The 21474-nt window shown below is 27.8% G+C and overlaps 1 protein-coding gene and 1 long non-coding RNA gene across 3 annotated transcripts in view; one reads left to right on the forward strand and one right to left on the reverse strand.

Annotated features, from left to right (window-relative positions):
- Positions 1–714: 714 nt before the first annotated feature.
- LOC129961000 (uncharacterized) lies at positions 715–8164 on the reverse strand. 2 transcript variants are annotated; one of them, XR_008783742.1, is made up of 5 exons: positions 7898–8164; positions 6821–6957; positions 3481–3617; positions 3180–3359; positions 715–953 (listed from the first exon to the last, which is right to left on the reverse strand). It is a non-coding gene; the product is annotated as an uncharacterized LOC129961000 (long non-coding RNA). The 2 variants fall into 2 exon arrangements; XR_008783741.1 differs by lacking the exon at positions 715–953 and having other exon boundaries at positions 3094–3359; positions 7898–8160.
- A 260-nt stretch (positions 8165–8424) lies between these two features.
- LOC129960672 (receptor-binding cancer antigen expressed on SiSo cells-like) overlaps positions 8425–21474 on the forward strand; it is a 35225-nt gene continuing 22175 nt past the window's right edge. The window contains exons 1-2 of the mRNA XM_056074231.1: positions 8425–8614; positions 10430–10526. The gene's annotated coding sequence lies outside the window, so the exon portion shown is untranslated. The remainder of the gene's footprint in view (positions 8615–10429; positions 10527–21474) is intronic.

Genomic DNA, 21474 nt, shown 5'->3' on the forward strand with positions numbered 1-21474 from the left:
AACCACTTTTCGATGCCTGTAATGAGTTCGCTAAGAGGAAAAATCATGTCGGATGTTCGTGTTTCAGGGTGTCGTACACAAATTAACAAAGAAAGTAATGATTGAATAAATAAATAATTTTGCTATTTATTGGTTTAAAAGTATTAAAAATTCGTAGAAATAATAACTTAAAGGAAAGATTACATAAGTTTTTTTTACAAGTTCATTGACTGTGCTATTTTTAAGTTATATTCTGCAATTCATGATATAAAATTTTAAAGTATTTTTCAGGAAGCATAGCTTTTAAAATTTGTATTTAAAACTAAAGATATAAAGCATATTTTATTTCCTTATGATGCATTTCTGCGTCGCGTCATCTGTACTGAAGCTGTGAACATTTGCATTTTAATTTGTGATTGACCCTTCAACTTTGTTTTAACATATCTTTGAGAGTTTTCAAGATAAAATTCTGAAATTTTGTACATGACCTTATTAGAGGATGGCGCACATTTTACTCAATGGGAATTCTTTGTATGGGGTTCTATAAAAATTTAAATTTTGTATTTTTTAAAGTTTAATCCTCTGAAAATTTTAATCGATTTCATAACATTTCGCACCTTTTTTACGCAGCTTTGTAATTTACAGTATATGTCTGCGATCAATATTTAAGGAATAAAAGCTACGGTCAAGGGTTTTGAGACACTCTTTATATTTCAACCCTTTGCATCTAAACAATTTTTATACAGATTTCTATGCCCTCCCCCCCCATAAGAATGTACACTAAACAAATATAATACAATTCTTTTCATATTATCCAAATGACCCATTTTCACTTTTATATACAACACAGCTACAGCATGGAAAATGTTCCATTTCTTAGCTGTCACTTACTGCTTTATTTCTTGAATTCTTGATTGGATGATTTCTTGAATGGACTTATCCTGATGCTATTTTTTTTTTCATAAAGGAACTTCCTAAAAGTTAAAAAGAAAGTCAGAAATTTCTGGACAACCTTTACAGCTAAACCATTGGGAATTTCTTCCTTTATTTTAAGGCAGGAGAAAATAAATAAATTGATATACATACAATACAAACTGTAATGTAAAAAATTAAATCATTTTTTTCTTATAAAAATTAATACCATTTTGATCACAATGAGATTTTATTGATATACTAATTCAAATTACATTCCCTAAATGACAAAACATTTAATAAACCCATTAAAATGAGCCAAGAACAATTTAAAGTAACATAATCATATATTTATATTAAAAGTCGTCTTTAGTATATTGCTTCTATCATGAGCTTGTTTCTTTTTGTTTTGAATATGTCATTAAGTTAAGTTCTTGAATTTAATCACTTGCCTTTTCTTGACACCTTCAAGGTACTCCCTTTCCAAAATTATCTAATCAGTTTGTTTTATATGATGTGGAAAAACTATCTGACAGTGGCTTTCTGAATTAAGTAATTAATTTAAAATCCTAGACCACTTCCTAATCAAAATTGCAGTATTATTATCTGGTCTGCCATCAAGTGGATCAAAATATTCAAATGTTTTAAGTTTTATATTAATGATAATCAAAGTCCAATGATAATTTAAATTGACAAGGATAATTAATAAATCTAGATTTGGCAACTCTTGAATCCAAGAAAATTTAAGAATATCCTTCGGATTAAAAATTTAAAACTGACCACAAGGATTCTATTGCTTTACAATTTCTGAATTTCTCAGTTAATAGGAAAAGAAAAGCATCAATAACTGAATCGTATAGCCAACCCTTTTTAAAGCTTGATGATGCAGACTTTAGATAATTCTCTTCTTTTAGAATAACAAAAGGATCTAAAGATTTTAATATATAAAAAGAAAGATTGATATTATTAATAGTTACTATTGTTGCAGTAGGATTATTTGTATTCATCTTATTAAATTTATTGAATATATTAAGGCTAGCACATACAGAATTTTCTCCAGCAGAATAAGATTTTAAAGGAGTAATTTCTTTTTCATGACCATCAGGATCATCACTACTTAAACATTTAAAAATTTCTCCCACAGGATAAGATTGTAAGGGTGCAATCTGTTCTATAATACTATCAGGTTCATCAATATTTTTTTCCTTTAATCTTTACCATTTCCCACTTTTTTTCATGAAATGATTGTTTCCTCTTATGACTTTGAGAAGTCTTAAAAAAGTTTAATCCGTGTGTGAATTTTTTGATTGGGAGTAACATACATCTGAGGTGTGACAGGAGGAGGATCATTTTTATGACTGACAACTCCACGCATACCAGATACTAAAGTATTTAAACAATTTACTACAACAGTTAGCATAGTTTTTTGAATACAAGAAATTTTTATTCCAAAATCTTACAGAATAGTTTTTTTGCATTCAGCTTCTTTTGTGTTAAAACATTATCTTTCGATTCCAAATTTAAGAATTGGGGGTCAATTCCTTGTGCATTTCTTTCATTTTCAACGGCATAAAAATCATCTGTTATGCATGTTTTTATTTCAGAATACAATAAATTTTCTTTATGAATATGCTAGCAAAGATGACTATTGTCTTCACACAAGAATACACATACAAATAGCTACATAGTACTGCACAGTTAATATCAGCACATTTAAAACAGCAATGATCTAAAAAAAGACAAACGTCTAATTTTATTTACTGAGTATACTATTTCCTTTTTTCTCGGTGAATTTACTAACCATTGATCATCATGTTTAACTATATCATTAATGGGAATTTTTACTCCCATTTTATGCTTTTCTATAATAATTTTATTGAAATTTGAATTTAATGGAACATTATTTACAACATTAGAAGAAAACTTTAAAAGTCTATCTGTTTCCATCTATAAAAGAGTTGAAATTAGTTCATCTATGCACCTATTGAATTTACATTCAAAATATACAGTTTTTAACTGATTATGAAATGATTAATAATAATTATTTGTATTGGTGGTAACTGTCTATAGCCGGTAGTCCATGTGGAAACTGTCTATAGCTGGTAGTCCATGTGGAAACTGTCTATAGCAGGTAGCCCATAATGCTTTTCTAGCAGAATAATTTACAACATAATCAACAAAATGTTGGCATTCAATGAAATATTTACTAATGAAAATTCAGACTTTATTATCAAAATCTTTTAGAGACTTTTCATTCATTATAACAAACTAAAAATATTCAAACGTACAGAATGGAATGCATGGCATCACAGGAAGTACAAATTGAATGTTATCTGTAAAACACAGCAAAGAAGAAATTTCTTTCTTGAGCATCACAGCTGACTGTTGCATTGGCCTTGCAGACTCTTACTTTGGCCGAGAAACTGACCATGTAGACTCTTGCTTTGGCAAAGCAAAAGAAACAAATGCTGTAGGAAAAGATGACAATAAATGAAACTTTGAATCATCAAAAGAAAAATCAGTGTTGGAAGACCAAGTCTTTTTAATCCGTGAAAATAAAACAATAAAACACAATGTATTCATACATACCTTTCTAGAAGATATATCAGCTGAAATGCATCCTGTTAAGTATGGAATAATGCAATCCACAAAGAGCTTAGTAACCCATTTTTTTAAATGCAAGCCATCTCTTGCAAGATAATTCTTCCCAAGATGACTGATAAGAACTGCAAAAGAGAAACATTTGATAATAACACAGTTCTTTGAGTACACACTTTATAGCTCGACACTTATAATTTAGCACCTGTAAATGATACTGATTCCTTATACTCCTTGGAACAATACTCAAGAAAATTATCCTTGCCAAAGCTCTATATTTTTAAAGTATTACCTCAATACTATCCATTGATGCATTATTTGTGCCAACATGCACTAAGACCGAGTCATAATTTTTGTGTACAGAAATAATATTAGCTAATTTTTCAATAGTTGCACCAGGATGGGAAACAATATAAAAATGAAAGTCAAGTGATTCAACAGACATATACTCATTCAAGTATTTGATCATGGAATCACCAATAAAGAGAGCCCTCATTGTAAAACAACGAGATAAAATGGAATTCTTTCAAAAGTTAGTAATAGTAACAAAATTCTGTACTAACTGCCAAAAAAAAAAAAAAAAAAAAAAAAAAAAAGCACAAAGCAAAACAGAAAAAAATTATAAGATTCAATACATTGAAGATGTGCCAAGATATATATTAGATACCACAAATAAATTTAAAAACTATCAAGTTTAATATACCACTGAATTATGAAGAAAACTGAAATAATATACAAACAAAATATAAAAGAAAACAATTTCCCAAGTTAGCCCAAATCTGGAAATCGGATTGTCTTTTACATTATAGTTAGTAATAAGACCTAATTAATCTAAGGAAAAACAAATAGTCAAATTAAATATAAAATTTTATAATATAAATTACAGGTACAAATAAACTTTGTTTCCTAGTTAACCCTAATTAGCACGATCAATGATACTAATTCTAAATATCAAGATAAGTTAATTATAAAAAATACCTAAATAATATGAATAAATAATGAAAGATAAATAAATAATATAAGAAAAAAAATTCTTATCTCCACAAGCAGATAAAAAGTGCAACAGATTCAATACATACGTTTCAGGTATAGGCAGAGCAAAGTGAAAAATGATTAGTCAGTAAGTATTGCTAGATAAAGCCGGCGCTAAATGATCAGGATGACACTAGCGTCTCAATCGCAACGTTTATCCCTATGGGATGGGCGAATCCAACATAAACCATACTTTTCACAGGTAGGTACATATGAGTCAGAGGGGCATCAGGGATAAGCGTTGTCTTTTAAATGTTGAGTTGTAGCTGAACACTTTTCCCGGTTCAGTTGAATCGTTTTACGATGAGCTTGAGGGAGAACGTTGTCATTACTTTTGTTCGTGAATGTGGATATCATTTTTTCTTCTTCTTCTTTTTTTTTTTTATCTAGCAAGTGTGAATAATTTATCGAATTTCCCTTAATTAATGTCTATTTTTAAATCGCCATTTCTTATCTTTTGTAATTGATGTTTTTGCTGTTTACAAATCTGTACTTGTGATGCATTTCGTAGACAGATCATATAAAATTTCTAGAAATGTATAAATTACATTGTAAATGAAGAGGTAATGTGATATTGATATCGCAGTATATGATCTGTTTATATCCATGTATCTAATATGAAAATAAAACAAATCATTATCCATTTCACATATGCTGCTTTTTTATTTGGTTATTATATTACTCTCATGCTTTTTAGTTTTAAGCAAATGTATGTTAAATTCCTGTAATTTATAATTTCTAAATAACTTAAGGTGACAAACTAACAGGAATTCATATCTGAGTCGTAATTAAATAACACATTTTATGAACAGAAGACATATAATAACCAAAACTTAATGATCTAAGTCGACTTTATTTTTAAAAAATGAGTAAAACAATATTAACATAAATTTAGAAAAATAATTCAATAATAATTTAAGTGCGACTGTAAAAACAACTTGATATCACAATTAAATACTCAGGGAAAGTATTTAGATCTTCCACTCTCTTTATTTTCAATTATTCAGTCTTCAATTTATATCTAACTTAAATGAAGCTGACTAAACAAAACACAAAAACTAAGCAATAGCATTCATATGTATAGTGGTATAATAAACATAATAAGGTAAGTACATATTGCAATTTTCATTGTATATCAAGGCAAGCCTTTATTCAAGAATCAGTTTTCTGATCATGTATTCTGCTTTAATTGAAAGTATTTTGAGATTTATTAATTTAATTAATTCAAAATTAATGTTTCATTTCGATTTACCTTACTATGTTCCAATATAGCGTAATATATTATAAATTTCAAAAGTTTTTGAATAAAATTTTTGTTACTGCAAGTTATTCCCTTCATCTATACAAATAAAACAAACTACTTTTATACTTCACATATAAATCTCAATAAATGAGCTATAAAAACACGAGGAACCTTTTTAAGGCACGATATAAAACTATACTTCCATTCATGTTTTACTAGTAAAAAGTTTTTTTGTGACTAATTAATCATTTATAAATTATAAACAATTGTAAATATACTTAAAATGTTTCCATTTGATAAAGTTATTTATTGGCCTAATTAGTGTTGGAAAATAAGCTGCAGTTGTTAATGATTTAAAGTTGCAAAGAATTGTATTTTATAGTAATTTTTTTTAAAACATAGAACTATTTAAATCCAATTTTCTCATGACAGACAATTCATACAAGGCCATATTCAGTTACATAAAATTATTTAAATGTAATTTCCTGCTAATGTATCAGAGGATATAAGTTTTTTCAATAGTGTTTTTCTAGCTGTTAAGTCGTATTATGAAGAATTTCATGTCCATACTTGAAGATTCCTCTGTATGTTTTAAAATATAAAAAAATAACAAAAGATTAATAATAATGGTTTTGTTGATTAACAGTTAAGAATATTCATAACATTGCAACCTGTTATTGACACTCTGAATATAGGAAAGGAATAAACCTCTACTATAAAAAAAATAAAATTACTATATTTTTCAATTAATAATTTAAACAGAAATGACATTGATTAAAATAAAATGTTACACATTGAACTAATATATTATACAAATATAGAAAGCTTGACTGTTCAACATGTTTGTAATTTCAATATATATATATAAACCGCCATTTTTCAATTGAATATAATATAATTTTTGCAACATAGCCAAACATGACTGTTGAATCAATCAATCCTAAACAAGAATGGCAATAAAGTAAATTCCGTTGTTTGGAGACAATTGTAAACTAATGAACAAAATGGAACTAAATTGCATATATAGACTATAGAAGACAATGTATTCATACGTACCTTTTTAGAAAATACATCAGCTCAAATGCATCCTGTTAAGTATGGAATAATGCAATCCGCAAGGAGCTTAGCAACCCATTTTTTTAAATGCAAGCCATCTCTTGCAAGATAATTCTTCCCAAGATGACTGATAAGAACTGCAAAAGAGAAACATTTGATAATAACACAGTTCTTTGAGTACACACTGTATAGCTCGATACTTATAATTTAGCACCTGTAAATGATACTGATTCCTTATACTCCTTGGAACAATACTCGAGAAAATTATCCTTGCCAAAGCTCTATATTTTTAAAGTATTACCTCAATACTATCCATTGATGCATTATTTGTGCCAACATGCACTAAGACCGAGTCATAATTTTTGTGTACAGAAATATTATTAGCTAATTTTTCAATAGTTGCACCAGGATGGGAAACAATATAAAAATGAAAGTCAAGTGATTCAACAGACATATACTCATTCAAGTATTTGATCATGGAATCACCAATAAAGAGAGCCCTCATTGTAAAACAACGAGATAAAATGGAATTCTTTCAAAAGTTAGTAATAGTAACAAAATTCTGTACTAACTGCCAAAAAAAAAAAAAAAAAAGCACAAAGCAAAACAGAAAAAAATTATAAGATTCAATACATTGAAGATGTGCCAAGATATATATTAGATACCACAAATAAATTTAAAAACTATCAAGTTTAATATACCACTGAATTATGAAGAAAACTGAAATAATATACAAACAAAATATAAAAGAAAACAATTTCCCAAGTTAGCCCAAATCTGGAAATCGGATTGTCTTTTACATTATAGTTAGTAATAAGACCTAATTAATCTAAGGAAAAACAAATAGTCAAATTAAATATAAAATTTTATAATATAAATTACAGGTACAAATAAACTTTGTTTCCTAGTTAACCCTAATTAGCACGATCAATGATACTAATTCTAAATATCAAGATAAGTTAATTATAAAAAATACCTAAATAATATGAATAAATAATGAAAGATAAATAAATAATATAAGAAAAAAAATTCTTATCTCCACAAGCAGATAAAAAGTGCAACAGATTCAATACATACGTTTCAGGTATAGGCAGAGCAAAGTGAAAAATGATTAGTCAGTAAGTATTGCTAGATAGGAAGGTGTGTTCTCCGGCGCATTCTTCAGAATCGTAGTTCTTAGCTTTTTCCGGGTTAACAATAATCGAAATTCACGAATACCGCAGTAAATTGCTAGATAAAGCCGACGCTAAATGATCAGTATGATATAAACAATGATTTTATGACATCATGTTGATGAATTTTTGTTCATATCCGGTAGATCGGGAGATATACATCCGGTGGCAACATTTTGCTCCCATGCATAAACACCGAATCAATGCAGAGTTATAGTTTTACACGGTTCACTCAAGAAATATTAATTGGGATTTTAGAACTGCATAAAGCACGTTTTTGATCATAAGTATTTTTTGCAATTGTTATTTTTAAATTCCTAGGTAGATTACACATAGTATGTATGGTCAGGGTATCGCCAATTTTTTTTTTTTTTTTTTTTTTTTTTTTTTTTAACTTTTCGAATTGCCAAGCTTATCTACTTCAACTTCTACTACCGTGATTTATATATTTATTTATTAAAAAATTTTTAGTGCTTAAGAATTAAATTTGATCTGAATTTGTCATTTGAGTCAGTCAATCTAATAATATTTTTTTATTATTCTGATTTTTCTGAAATAAGATAAGGAATGAATAATGAATTCATGGAGTGAATTAGCAGTTGCATAAGACATAAATAATCTTGTAAGTAAATCAGTGTTAATGTGTGCTGTAATTTTAAATATTTAAATTGCTAACTTGATTAATAAATCGACTTGACATATGATTAATGTTCAGTCGGTTAAGTTGAATTATATCGCTTCTGTTTTTAGTTTGTAGCAGAAAGTTATGCAGCCTATGTTAGAAATACTGTAAGATTAGATATACTAAAATAATCAAATAGAAGTCTCAAATGCCAAAATTCAACCCTCATCAAATAAAGCCAAATCGGTTATATTATAATGTATGTAATAAACCATAATTGATAGTTCATTTGATCATATATAATTCAGAGGGTATTGTGAAAGATTATTTAAATATTGTAAGCTGTTGAAAATTAATGCTGCCTCCAAACAGTAAATTGAAGATTAACATTGCATGAATCACTGGTGGCCGGTTTTTTAATGTTTTATTGGGGATTGTCTAAAACCATTGACTGTTATTCGGGCATTCCACTTAGTAAAGCATACAAATAGAAAAATGCACAAATTAATATTACCAACACCAATAAAACTTTTATAAAGTTTATCTGCCCAGAGATAGTAAAATGATAATTTTAATGTATGTTTTTGCTCAAATAAGAAATGTCTGTGATTTTTCTGTTTAAAATTCTTTTCCAAAAATTATTTATACCACGAGAAAATATGAATTATCATAACTCAATTTTTTTTAATGAATTTAAAAATCTTTTAGAAATTAAATGTGATTTGTGACAAATTATTTTTAATTAATTTCTTCCTAATTTTTTAGTTTATTTACCTTGACCGGATTCTCTTAAGTGTAAGATTTTTTTTTTTTTTAAAGTTATTCACATGTATTATTAACCAAAAGTAAAATGTTAAGTACTTCTCATTATTTGAACAGGCTTATCCTATATGTATGTAACAATTTAAATAATATGTTTGTAAGAAATTTAATATATGCATATAAGAAATATATACATATATTATAACATACATACATATATATATATATACATATATCCTATATGTATGCAAGAAATTTAAATAATAAATTATTTGCATATTATTTACATAAATTATATGCATATATAATTAGAAATTTCTGTTATATCTATCTACATGTATGGTCATAAATTCCAATAAGCTTTTACTTTGGTTATGCTTATTCATCACAGGTCAGAATTTTATTTTAAGCCACAGTTTAGAGCTGAGAAAAAAAAAAGTTCCTACCTTTCTTTAATATAAAATAGCTGTTTTTGCAATATTTATCTATATTAAAGTCTGTATTCAAGGGAGGGTAGGTGAAGTTTCATTTAATGTTTTAATCTATGTCTACCGGAAAATCAATATTTTAACTAAATATGCATATTTTAACATATGTATTTTTGTTTGCGACTTTCTGTTTATCACATTTCTTCCATGTCAAATTGTGAGCTTAATGAGTAAATTGCACGAGTTAAGATTTTTTAAAAATGTTTTAAAAAGCAATATTTTTTGAGTATTTGAATTCATATGTTGCAATTAAAATATTTAGAAAATTTAAAAAAAATTTCTAGGATGCTTAGACAAGTACATAGATGAGTGACTTCAGTTTCGATATCTGTCATTTGTAAACACAATAGTTTTTGTCTATTATTTTGAATTTTTAAGAATCTTATATGTTTGAATGTTTTTTTAATTAGTTGCTATTCACATTTTGAATAGTTATTTTTTTCTTTATTAGAATTCCAAAATTCTTTTTTTAGCTGAAAATGATAGAAAAATTAAGTCATAAAACTGAAGCTCTGTATATTTTACTTCTAATGATATTACCATTAAACTTATTTGTCGCTTTTAGATCCAGACTAATTGTATATTATGATTACGCCTGCATCATTGGTTGAACTTAATATTTTGAAGAAATCAAGGACAATATTCAGAAACCAGAGTGATAGGTAATATAAACATTTATTTTCTCTTTATTTTTTTTCAGTATCATTCATTATAATTATGTTCATTTATTTTTACATATTTCCAAACATTTTGTTTTATAGTGCCAATTTACTGCATTGTGCACTAAATTTAAAAATTACTTTAAATTTTAAAATCTGTATGTGAATTGTAGACAGTAATAGTTGTGTGTATTTGTTTAACTTTGTTATTCATAAAGCACATTTTGTAATAGACAGATAATGAATCTTTCCATGAAGATTTATTGTAGATTTCCTTGTAGTGTATCTGTTGTTGAGTTAATATTCTCTTGGTAAGACTATGGTAGAAAATTTAATAGATCTACACCTGGGATTATTTCTACTGAAATTGGAGTTTTAAGTTATTAGATCTTATCATGCAATGAAATGTCTAATATTTAATATGGCAGAGAGGCTTGAAGATAAAGTTAATAGCCCTTTAAATTTTGAACTAAAAGATATATTCTTTTAATTATAAAATAACTGCATTAAATAAGATTATCAGAAATTCTACTTAAGTTAAATCATAAAGAAAACAATATTCTATAGACAAGCAAGTATATGTCCATTACAATCCATTACAGCAACATCTCAAATTGTTAAACAGTGTCTGTTCAGGATCTGTTTCTAATTCCCATTTTTATTAACTTTAAATACAGTCTTTTGCATTAGTGCCATTGTAACTACAAATAGAAAAGCTTTTAATATCAAACAAATCAAATTTCCACTATTCATGGTGTCATTTCTATCATAACTGGTATGCTCATCATCAGGTTCAAATGCTCATTTCAAAATCAAGGTATTGAAAATATTGTGAGATCTGCTGAAAAACACTTCAGTTTCAAACTTAACGAGGATTTTGATTTAATTAAAAAGACTAAAAAATATGTTATGAAGTCTAGTATTAGCTGTGAGTAAGCTCAAAATATTTTCTGTCAATGTGTAAATGAGGGTTATCCAGAAAAAAAGTTTCCCAAAGTTCCAAAAGATGGCACTGTAAAAGGAACAAAACACAAAGCTTTGTAGATCGTGGATGTGGTTATGATATGCGGCAATTGTAATTTCCTGATCCCTTATATTAACATCATTGTAGCATAAAAATTATGTTGGCTCTTATTTCTTCTCCTGCTGACTGTGAGGTGAGACTGTAATAAAGTTTCTGAATGCACAGAATATAGCGCTGATTGAAATTCATAGTCAATTATGTTTAGTATTCAGGTCGGATGTGATGAGCAAGCAGATGGTTCGTCATATGTCGTCTGGAATTTTCGAAAGGTAGACAAAATGTCCATGACAAGCAATGCTGTAGCTGGCTATCTCTCAGTGAGGGCGACCTGCTGGAACAAGTGCAGCAGTGCATTCTGTAGAATCATTGATTTATAATTACAAAACTCAGCAACATTTTCCCATAAGTTTTACAAACTGCAATAAAATCGTCATGTAATTATTTTTATTACATGATTAATTAAACAGTTTAATGTAATCACAGCTTTAGTTCCAGAAATTGCGTGCCAAGTGGGTGCAAAATGCTTTGTATCCAAACAACAAATGAAACACATCTTTTGCAAGAAATCTTTCCAGGTTATTGTGTTTTGTTTTTTTCTATGGACTGTGGGAAACTTTTTTTTCTAGTTAACCCTTGTGTCTGTCTGAATTTTAATATAATTGTTTCTGAAGATAATTGGTATCATTCTAAAAATTATTTCTTTTTTAAATCGACATCATTAAAAAAATCATCATTAAAAAGCTGTCAATTCAACGACTGGACTTTTTATAACCATATTTAGGGCATACCCATATTTAGAAATGCTATAGATAATAAACTGTTCATTCAGTATCAAGAACTGACCAGAAGCTTAGAAAGGTGAAAGTTGTATATTAAAGGCTAGGATAAAAAGTACTTATTAAACTTTTTGACGTCTATGTGACATATATAGTACCTTTACCAGTGTTGATGTAAAATCCATGAGCATGTTGCATTTATTTTTCTCCTTCTTAATTTTATACTAAATTATGTCATGGCTTGGAATAAATATTCAATTTAGAAAAGTATTACATAAAGCAGATATAACATTATGACTGATAAATAATATAAATGCAGACATTTATTCTTTTAAAATAAGGTAAAATAACAAGATTTGCCATTTTAGCATAAAAAAATGTTATGTTTGCTGATATTTTACTTTTAATTTCATAGCTTTATTTTATATTTTTTATTATCTTTATTTTATTCATTCTGGTGTGATATATAATAACCTTCCTATGAATGTTATTATTGTGTATTATAGATTGTGAATAAATTTATTATTTTTTTTATAAATCATTTCATAATAAGGACCAAATTAAATATATAAAACACTAATCTCATCTAAGTATATCTGTATCAAAGTATGTAAATAAATGAAACTTGAGTATATCCCAGATACAGCGATGTGATTCTTCCGTTAATCTGCGATTTTCTGCTTTTTTTTTGTATTTCTAAATTTGCTGCTTTTTTAGAAATCTAGTTGAATTATGTATTTAAAAAATATTATTTTAAAGCTAAAATAGGCAGAAATGTTTGTAAATCATAAATTCAACTGTAAGGACCTACAAAACAAAGTTCCTAGCCCCCCCCCCCCAAAAAAAAAAGTTGTGACAATATAGTTTATGGAAAAAGCTAATGTGAAAGGAAGTTGCAAAGAAAATATCTAGTAAAGTTGTCAAATTGCAGAGAAATATTTTTCTTAAAAAAAAAAAAAAAATGGGGTCCCAGATCTCAACAGTTTTTTTTCTACATTCTTATCTTGTGTACAAAATGAAGCCACTTGTAGTACCAATATGACTGATGCTCAAAAGCAGACTATGAAATGCTGTTGAGTCATGTCAGTGAAAGCCTTAAGCCAATAATGTGTCCAAAATATTCCACTAAGGCCCATTGGCTACAAAAGAAATGTTTGCTAAAAATGCTAATGAGGTATGTTTCGATTAAAGTACTGGCTTTCCTCTATTTGCTGTCCTGTATACATTTAAATTTGTCCTGGACAATATACTTCTTAAAGTGTGTTTGAGAAAATTATATGTTGTTAATTTCTTACTTTTATAAATATCTTGAAATGAATGTAAAAGCTAATTGAGTTGTAGATATGATTTCTGTGATGCTCTATTTAGTTCATACTTTTTACATGTTTTTTCATTGTGCATTGTTTCATGTCGCTTCTTGGATTTCTTCTTTTTTTGCCTTTTGGTCAATCACATCCCTGTAGATATGTGATGGTGATGCAGTTGCTCATTATTTGCGATATAATTGTCCACAGAAATTATTTATTTACAGAAAATTTGAACTTTTGGGTTTTGAAGGTGGTTTAACATGATTATCAATAAGTTTTTGAAAAAGGTATCTAGGAATTTCATTTTGTCTCATGCATTCTTCCAACTTTAGCAAATTTATAGGACTGTGGTGAATAGCATATAATCCAGTTAACAACTACACTACACAAGCATATGCTTTTGTATACTGATTATGTTACTGGACTGCGAACCACAAGGTCCCAGGTTCTATCCTCTCGCACATTTCATTTCCCTAAAGGACAAATCATAGTAGTGCAATCATTATGAATAGAAAACATTATCAGTATTGTCTTTTATTTCATTTTTGGCAATGCTAAGAATATTGTGGGAAAATCAACAGTCCAGGAAAGGCATCTTTTGGCTAGTTGATTCTTTAACCCTTTTTAGCTTTCAAATTAAATCAGTTTTAAAATTTTCTTGGGAAAAAAAAAGGAAAGAGCTTTTCACTTTGAAGCTTGAAAAATTATTGGAAAAGTAGGATTTCATTCTCTTCAGAACTGTAGATGGCAGCCCAATACATAGCTTTCTTAGAATATCTTTTTTTTTTTTTTTAAACTTAAAATATACCTTTTTTTTTACAGCAATATAAGAATTTTTTTAAGTACTTAAAACATTACAATTTTAACAAAATCAATCAATCTTATTCTTCTAATGCTCTTGAAGTATTAATTCATAATTTTATATAAAACTCAGATTATATATGAGATTCAGATATTATTATTATTAATAAAAGTTGTGACTTTATATGTATGTTCCACATCTCTTCTTAAATGGCTGGGCCAATTTCAATCAAACTTTGCACATTTATTCATTAAGTAAAATGGGAGGAAGAATACGGTCAACTTTTGTAAAAGTAAAAGTTAATTATATATTCATTTAATAAGAAATTAACCAAAATTTTGCTGTTTTCTGCAGTAACTTTGGAACAAACAAATAATCTTACAAGAAATATTTTAATGCCTTCTTAAAATTCAAAATTTTGTCATTTCAATGTTGTCAATTCCATTTTTGCACAATAGTTCATTCATTTGTTATTAAATTAAAAAAAATTCAAGCATATTAAACTTAATGTTAAGTCTGAAGTATCCTACCATTAAAAAAAAATATCCTGCTTTATTTTAATTCTTATCTTTTTTACCAAGTTTTCATTTGCTTCAAAGCAGTGATATAACAAAGTCTAAAATAGGCATAAATCAGTTGCTCAAATGGAGGCAAGAAAAGTAAAATAGCTTGTGAGCAAACAAAATAGATGTATGTTGAAATCAGCCACTTCATGTTACGAGAGGTTAACCCATATTTTGCAGACCTGCCAAGTACTCCGATTTTTATCAGTTTACTCCAGTAATCCGGAAATTATCAGAAAACTCCGATTTTTTAAAGTTTGACGGTTTTATTTTTGTATTTCCCACTCTCCCCATGTAATTTGAATAATCTGCGTGCCAAATGCAATTTTTTAAAAAAAAAATACTACTTTCGGTTTTGAAAAATTATCGTTTCTGATACTGAATGCGGTTTGCTTTTCGTCAGTCGCTAGACTTGCGCTTAGAACACGGGCGTGCTCTCAATGCGGAGAAAAAAATATTTTGTAAATATTTCTATAAAAATATTTTTAGCATGATTTGGAAATCTCAATAAAAAGGTAAGTCTTTGTAATGTCAATCAAAATTGAAATGTTTAGAAATTTATTAACTACAGTAAACTTCTTAAATAATACATAGTAAGAAAATTTACAGCTAAAGAACCAGTTTTTATATTTAAGAAGTAAAGTTATCCATGTGTGTACTTCATATAAAAAATAATTTTAATTTGTTTATTGCTTTTGTTTATTTAAACATTCTTTGACTTTCATTGCTTTAAAGAAATCTATGTCAAAACTGTGAAAATAAAGGAGTACATGGGAATAACTAGTAAAAATTTGGTATCATAGATTTGCTCATATTTTTTCTTGTTTGCTCCTATTTTTCTAGTCTTGTGCTCCTAAATTTTTTTTTACGTGGGGTTGGCCGCTCTGATTTTGCTTTCTTTCCACAAATACTTTGAATGAAGTTGGCTGAAAAATATTTGCACCATCATCAAATGAAAAATTTTGCCTTTTTAATATTATCAATTTGATTTTTGTGCAATATTTCTTTCCCTTATTATTAATTCATTAGAAAATTTAATGCAGATGATCATGAAACTTGGAAATTTGTAGCTGCAACTCTGCTGACAAATGTTGATTTTGAACTGTTGTACTACTATTTTTAAAAATTCATCTTTTATTTTATACATATCTTTTGACATCGTTTTTGAGAGCAGTGAAATAGTGATATAACGTTGCCTAAAAGAAAACATAGGTCATTTGTTTAGACAAAGTCAAGGCAAGTAAAATTTTTGCGAGCAAATGAAACATATGTTGAATGACAGCAAAGGCTTCAAGCTATGAGAAATAATTGAAATTTTGCATGTTTTCCATAGTAACTTTGGAATAAATTATCCCAGAAAATATAATTTTACACCATCATCTAATTTAAAATTTTACCTTTGCAGCAAAACAATTTAATTTCTGTAGTTTTTACTTTCTCGAATGCAAAGTATAAAGAAAGAATAGTAGTTGTCAAAAAATTTGAACTCAAGATTTTGATGAATCTCCCATATTTTAGACACTCCTGAGTTCAAAAAACACATCTTTGGAAAGTGTCTGTCTGTCTGTGACAAAGATAATTTAAAAACTATGAGGTAAACAGAGGAAATTAGGTATACAGGCTTAAAACCAAATTTGTAGATTTCTGTCAGATTCTGAGCAAACTCCATTCAGAGTAAGTTTGTCTGTCTGTCTGTCTGGCTGGCTGTTTGAATATAAACTAATGTGACAACTACAAAACAAAGAGAGCTAGATAGATAAAAATTTGCTATACAGATTTTACTTCTGTAGTGTTAGAACGTATCAAACTTTGAGTTTCATTCAACTAGAGGTTGATCGTCTGCAATTTCAAAAACTTGTAAATGCAATAACTAAAAAATACAATGACTTGCAAAAATGCAACAACCAAATTTTTGTTTCACTCTGTTTGGAAGAATGTGCCTGAAACTCATATTTGATTTTTAAATACTTTTGTCTGCATGATAGGGAGTAATCGCGAAAGCACTCACCAAAAATCGGATAATAGATTCAGTAAAAATGCTAAATTCATGCCATTGATTAATAATTTGCAACTGTTGTTTGCCAGTGCAATGCAAGTCATTCTCTGGGATAGCATCTTTATTTCACAGTATGCAAGAGAGTTCGGTGTGACCACTCCCACTGGTTTCAATATATATATACATTTATATGTATTACTTTGTTCAGCAACAAATGGTTTAGAAAAATATTGATTTTTTTTCTAAAGATTTTTTTTTTATTTATTGTGTAAGAACTTTCAAAAAATAATATAAAGAATATGATTACTGTTGTACTTAAGTCCTATAGGTACAAGGAAATTATGTGGCTGTAGGTACAAGATTATGTAATTTCATTCATAATGTCTTCCCCTAAAAAACTCACATTGAGAAGGGACTTATTTAATACTTTAATAAGTACTTAATCTTTCAGATAAAGTTATGTGTTAGAATTCAAAGAAAAGTATTTCATTTAAGTTATAATAGAAGAAATGAGTTGCAGAATTTTACTTTGGACTATCTAAACACTTTTTTTACTTATAACATGCTACAGCTCTCTTTTTAAAAATGTCTTTCAAAATTGAAATTAATATTATTAATCATGGAACTCAGTAATAAAACTTGCAACTAAATATTATTCAATTTAAGAGTGGAGGCCCTAGGTACATGGTGACCCTTTGTACACAGGTCTCCCCTATATTAGATTTAGTTTAAAATAATATTTGTTGAAAATATAAAAAAATTGTGTATTTTTAATATTTTACATAATTTAAATTTCTTAGAATATTAATAAAAATGTATGTAGTTTTAAGATATTCTTAAATATTATTATTGCAATAAAAAAATTATGTCATGATCTCTGAAGATTTTTATATGGTCATTTTCTTTAGACTAGTTATGTTCCCAAATGATGACACCACCTATCTGAAAGGGAGGGAAAAAAAAAAAAATTACAGTAAAATATATGTTTAAACTCTCAACTAATCCCATTCATTCTGTTCTTTCATTACATTAAAAAAATTTAAAAAAAATTAACACAGTCATCCTGAGCAAGTGAAAATTTTATAATAGTTATACTTTGAAAGGTATGGAAAAAGTATATATATAAGGCATTCAGATATGACCAGTCTAGTTATGCAGAATGAGAATTCTTATTTTGAGTGTCTAAAAGCTGTTCAAAGGACCATGTCTCTAAGATGCATTGTTTTCATGGAAAATGCAAATGAAGAGGTATGACTTTGCATTTGATGTAAAAAAAAAAAAAAGCCTTATTGAACCTTATAAAATTTGAAAATGGATGAGAAACAGAGATTAAAAATAATAAATAAAAATAAAAATTGTACCAAACACTTATGAAAGGAGAATAATTTTAAAAGAGAATAATAATTTGGTGCATGCCTATTATGCAAAGGAACAACTTTTTCAGCTTATTTTAAAATTGTGAAAACCTTTAATGCTAGATAGGATGTAAATTGGAAGCCCTTTTGTATGATTATCACAATTCCCATATCCGGATTATTTTTCGTATGGATACATCAAAAAGAATTGTACATCAAATCTCAATTATTTAAAAAAGTGTTTTTGTTGTTGACTTGCATGCTGCTTTCACTTATATTGATACTGCAGTGTTGGATCATATGTACAGTTGTTGTGCATGCACATACCTTGAGGTGCACAGTGTTTATTTTGAGCAGCTACTTATATAAATATCATGTCTTATACAAATACTAATATTCTTGTTTATATTAAAGCTTATTTTTTCTTAGAATGTAGGTGATATTGCACTTATTCTTTTGTATTTTACTCGAAAATGTACCTCATAGAGATCTGGTTTTTTTGAGGAACATTTATGTACTTAGAGCAGGGATTTTCTTCATGCACATTTTGTTTGATGATGTCTAAAAATCCCGTATGTGCATATTATTTATATATTTATTCTGTTTATAAATGTTACTCTTTTGTTCTTTATGAGCAAAATCACTTTTTATGGAACAGGGAGTGTAATGGTTCATATCATAATAAATGTTCATACATAAGTTATCCAAGATGTGCATATATATATATAGGAAAACTTACAGAAATTAAATTTTAATTTTATCTGATGCATTATAGATATTTCAATTTAGGTTAGATATTATCCTGTTATCCATCCACATTGCAACTATCTTTGACATCTTAAAGTTTTATTATGGCAATAGCTACTACATATACAGAAATATTTAATTTATGTATATGAAAATTAGTAATTAGTAGATTTTAAACTATTCATTATTTCTAGCAAAATTATTTTGATGATCCATTTCCTTTAATAAAAATAATGCTAAACATTCTTTTCAATTACTTTTTCATATGTGGCTCTCTGATTTTGGAATTCTTTTCATTGTTTTATGTACTTAGCAGCATTTGTGTGTGTGTGTGTGTGCACGTGCACACTCATGTATATAAATCTATATAATATATAAAATTTTTGTAATATGTATATTTCCCTGAAAATGTTCATGGGAAATTTCTCTATCCCTCTATTAAATAATTTTGAATTAATTCTAATAGCTGTAAATTAGATGGGTTTTTTTATCATTACAATGAGATATGACCCATAAAGGGGATGTTTTAGAATTTTTTTTTTTTTTTTTTGTCTAGTGATAAGTCTCATAGAATTGCTTCTATAAAAATTAAGCTTTTCTTTGAGATTTATTTCTATGACAAGAAATACAGTTTTATAAAATAATAAAACAGGTAGGTTTATGCTTTTGTAAAGATTATAATCAAAGGTATCTTATCTTAAGGTATCTTATGTATAATAAACGATAATGGTGTTGTTATTGAGAGTCATGTTGGAAAAAAAAAAAAATAATAATTGGTGAAGAGACATAAATCAATATATTTTAAACTTGTAGCATAGTTTCTTATAAAATTGAAGATGAATTTACTCTTCAGATGTATTATTTTTAGTAGATTTGAATCACGATGACTGGTGAGAAAGGCAACACACACTTCACCAGTGAAAATTTCAAAGTAAACAAAGGTTGAAAGATGGAAGTTGACAACGTTTAACAACATTAAAATGGGAAGATCCCCATTTCAAAATTGAAACAGAATTTGAAACTGACAGAATTGCTTGTGGAGCATTATAAGATAGTTGAAGCTATAGCAGTATTCTTGTGGTAGATTATCTACCACTGTAGTTAGTCATTTTTTAAAGGATTCCTTAGAGCATCACAAACATGATTTAGTCTACTTTCCAAATTTCTTAAGTTCAATTTGTTAATAAAGCTAATAGGCTCTGGCTTAAACCTGTTAACTAACATCTTATAGCTAGCAAAACTGTAAGTTTTTTTTTTTTTTTTTTAAAGCTTAGAAGCTTTTCCAGCGCTTACTTGAAATGCCACAGGCATCATGAGCTCAATTTCTTTGACCTGGTTGCACCTATCTTTGTAATGCACAAGTGTAACAAAAATAGCTATGCCTGCCGCATGTCAAATAGGTATCAGGTAGAATTACTTGGTATTATTTTTAACTTGAGAAATACTCTGTGGTTCCTATAGCTGCTGGTGCCAAAACCTAGTAGTTTCATTAGCAAATTGGATACAAGAAATTTAGACTAAATCATACTCTTGAGGCTCAATGATTCCTGCTAAAGAAATAACAGGAAGTTTAGACTGCACACTGCAACAATATTATTACAGGTATTGGATCTTGCTACATGGAAAATCACTCAACTCAGGAATTAAAATGTTTTTTTAAGTTTGAATTTAAGTGATTAGAAAGAGAAAGAGTTTTTAGAAATGCTAATATTTTAAATTTATTACACCCACCCCATACACACATAGCAAACCTCATGCAGGCTCTTTGCTATTTATGATTCTGCTAAAATTGAACTGCTTTTTAAATATTCTAAAAATTTTAACAAGCTGGATTAGTTAACTGCTCATGGTTTGTTTGTTGTAAATATTCAACATGCAAAAATATATATGAAAATAATTTCGAAGTAATGGCTAAAGCAGTGTGTATCAATAGTATAGGAGAAAAATTAGATGCTTTTATAATTTTTTGATTTCTGTAATAAAATTTACATAATATGGTCAATATTATGTTTTTGCAAAATTACTTCATTGAGGCAATATATATCGGTTCGTGATACAATATCTTTTGATGCCAGTGATATTTTTTTTTTTTTTTTTTTTTTTTTACATCAGTGACAGATTGTATAAAAAATTGATTCTTGACAAATTTGTTCATTGAACAAGAGTGACAACAAAAAAGGATGTGAATGTTCTGTTTTGTCCCAAATATTCTACCAAGAAGAGAAAATGCACAAGGCAAATCATTTTAGTGTGATGCTCCAGGGTGATAGAATGCTTTTAAGTCTTTTGAATTATTATTATTTCTTCATTGGATGACATCAAAGAAGACCCGGTAAAAATCAGCCCTCTATGGAGAAATAATTTGGAATGAATTTATTCTT

Source organism: Argiope bruennichi, chromosome X2 (genome assembly GCF_947563725.1).
Source record: "Argiope bruennichi chromosome X2, qqArgBrue1.1, whole genome shotgun sequence".
NCBI classification, from domain to species: Eukaryota; Metazoa; Arthropoda; class Arachnida; order Araneae; family Araneidae; genus Argiope; species Argiope bruennichi.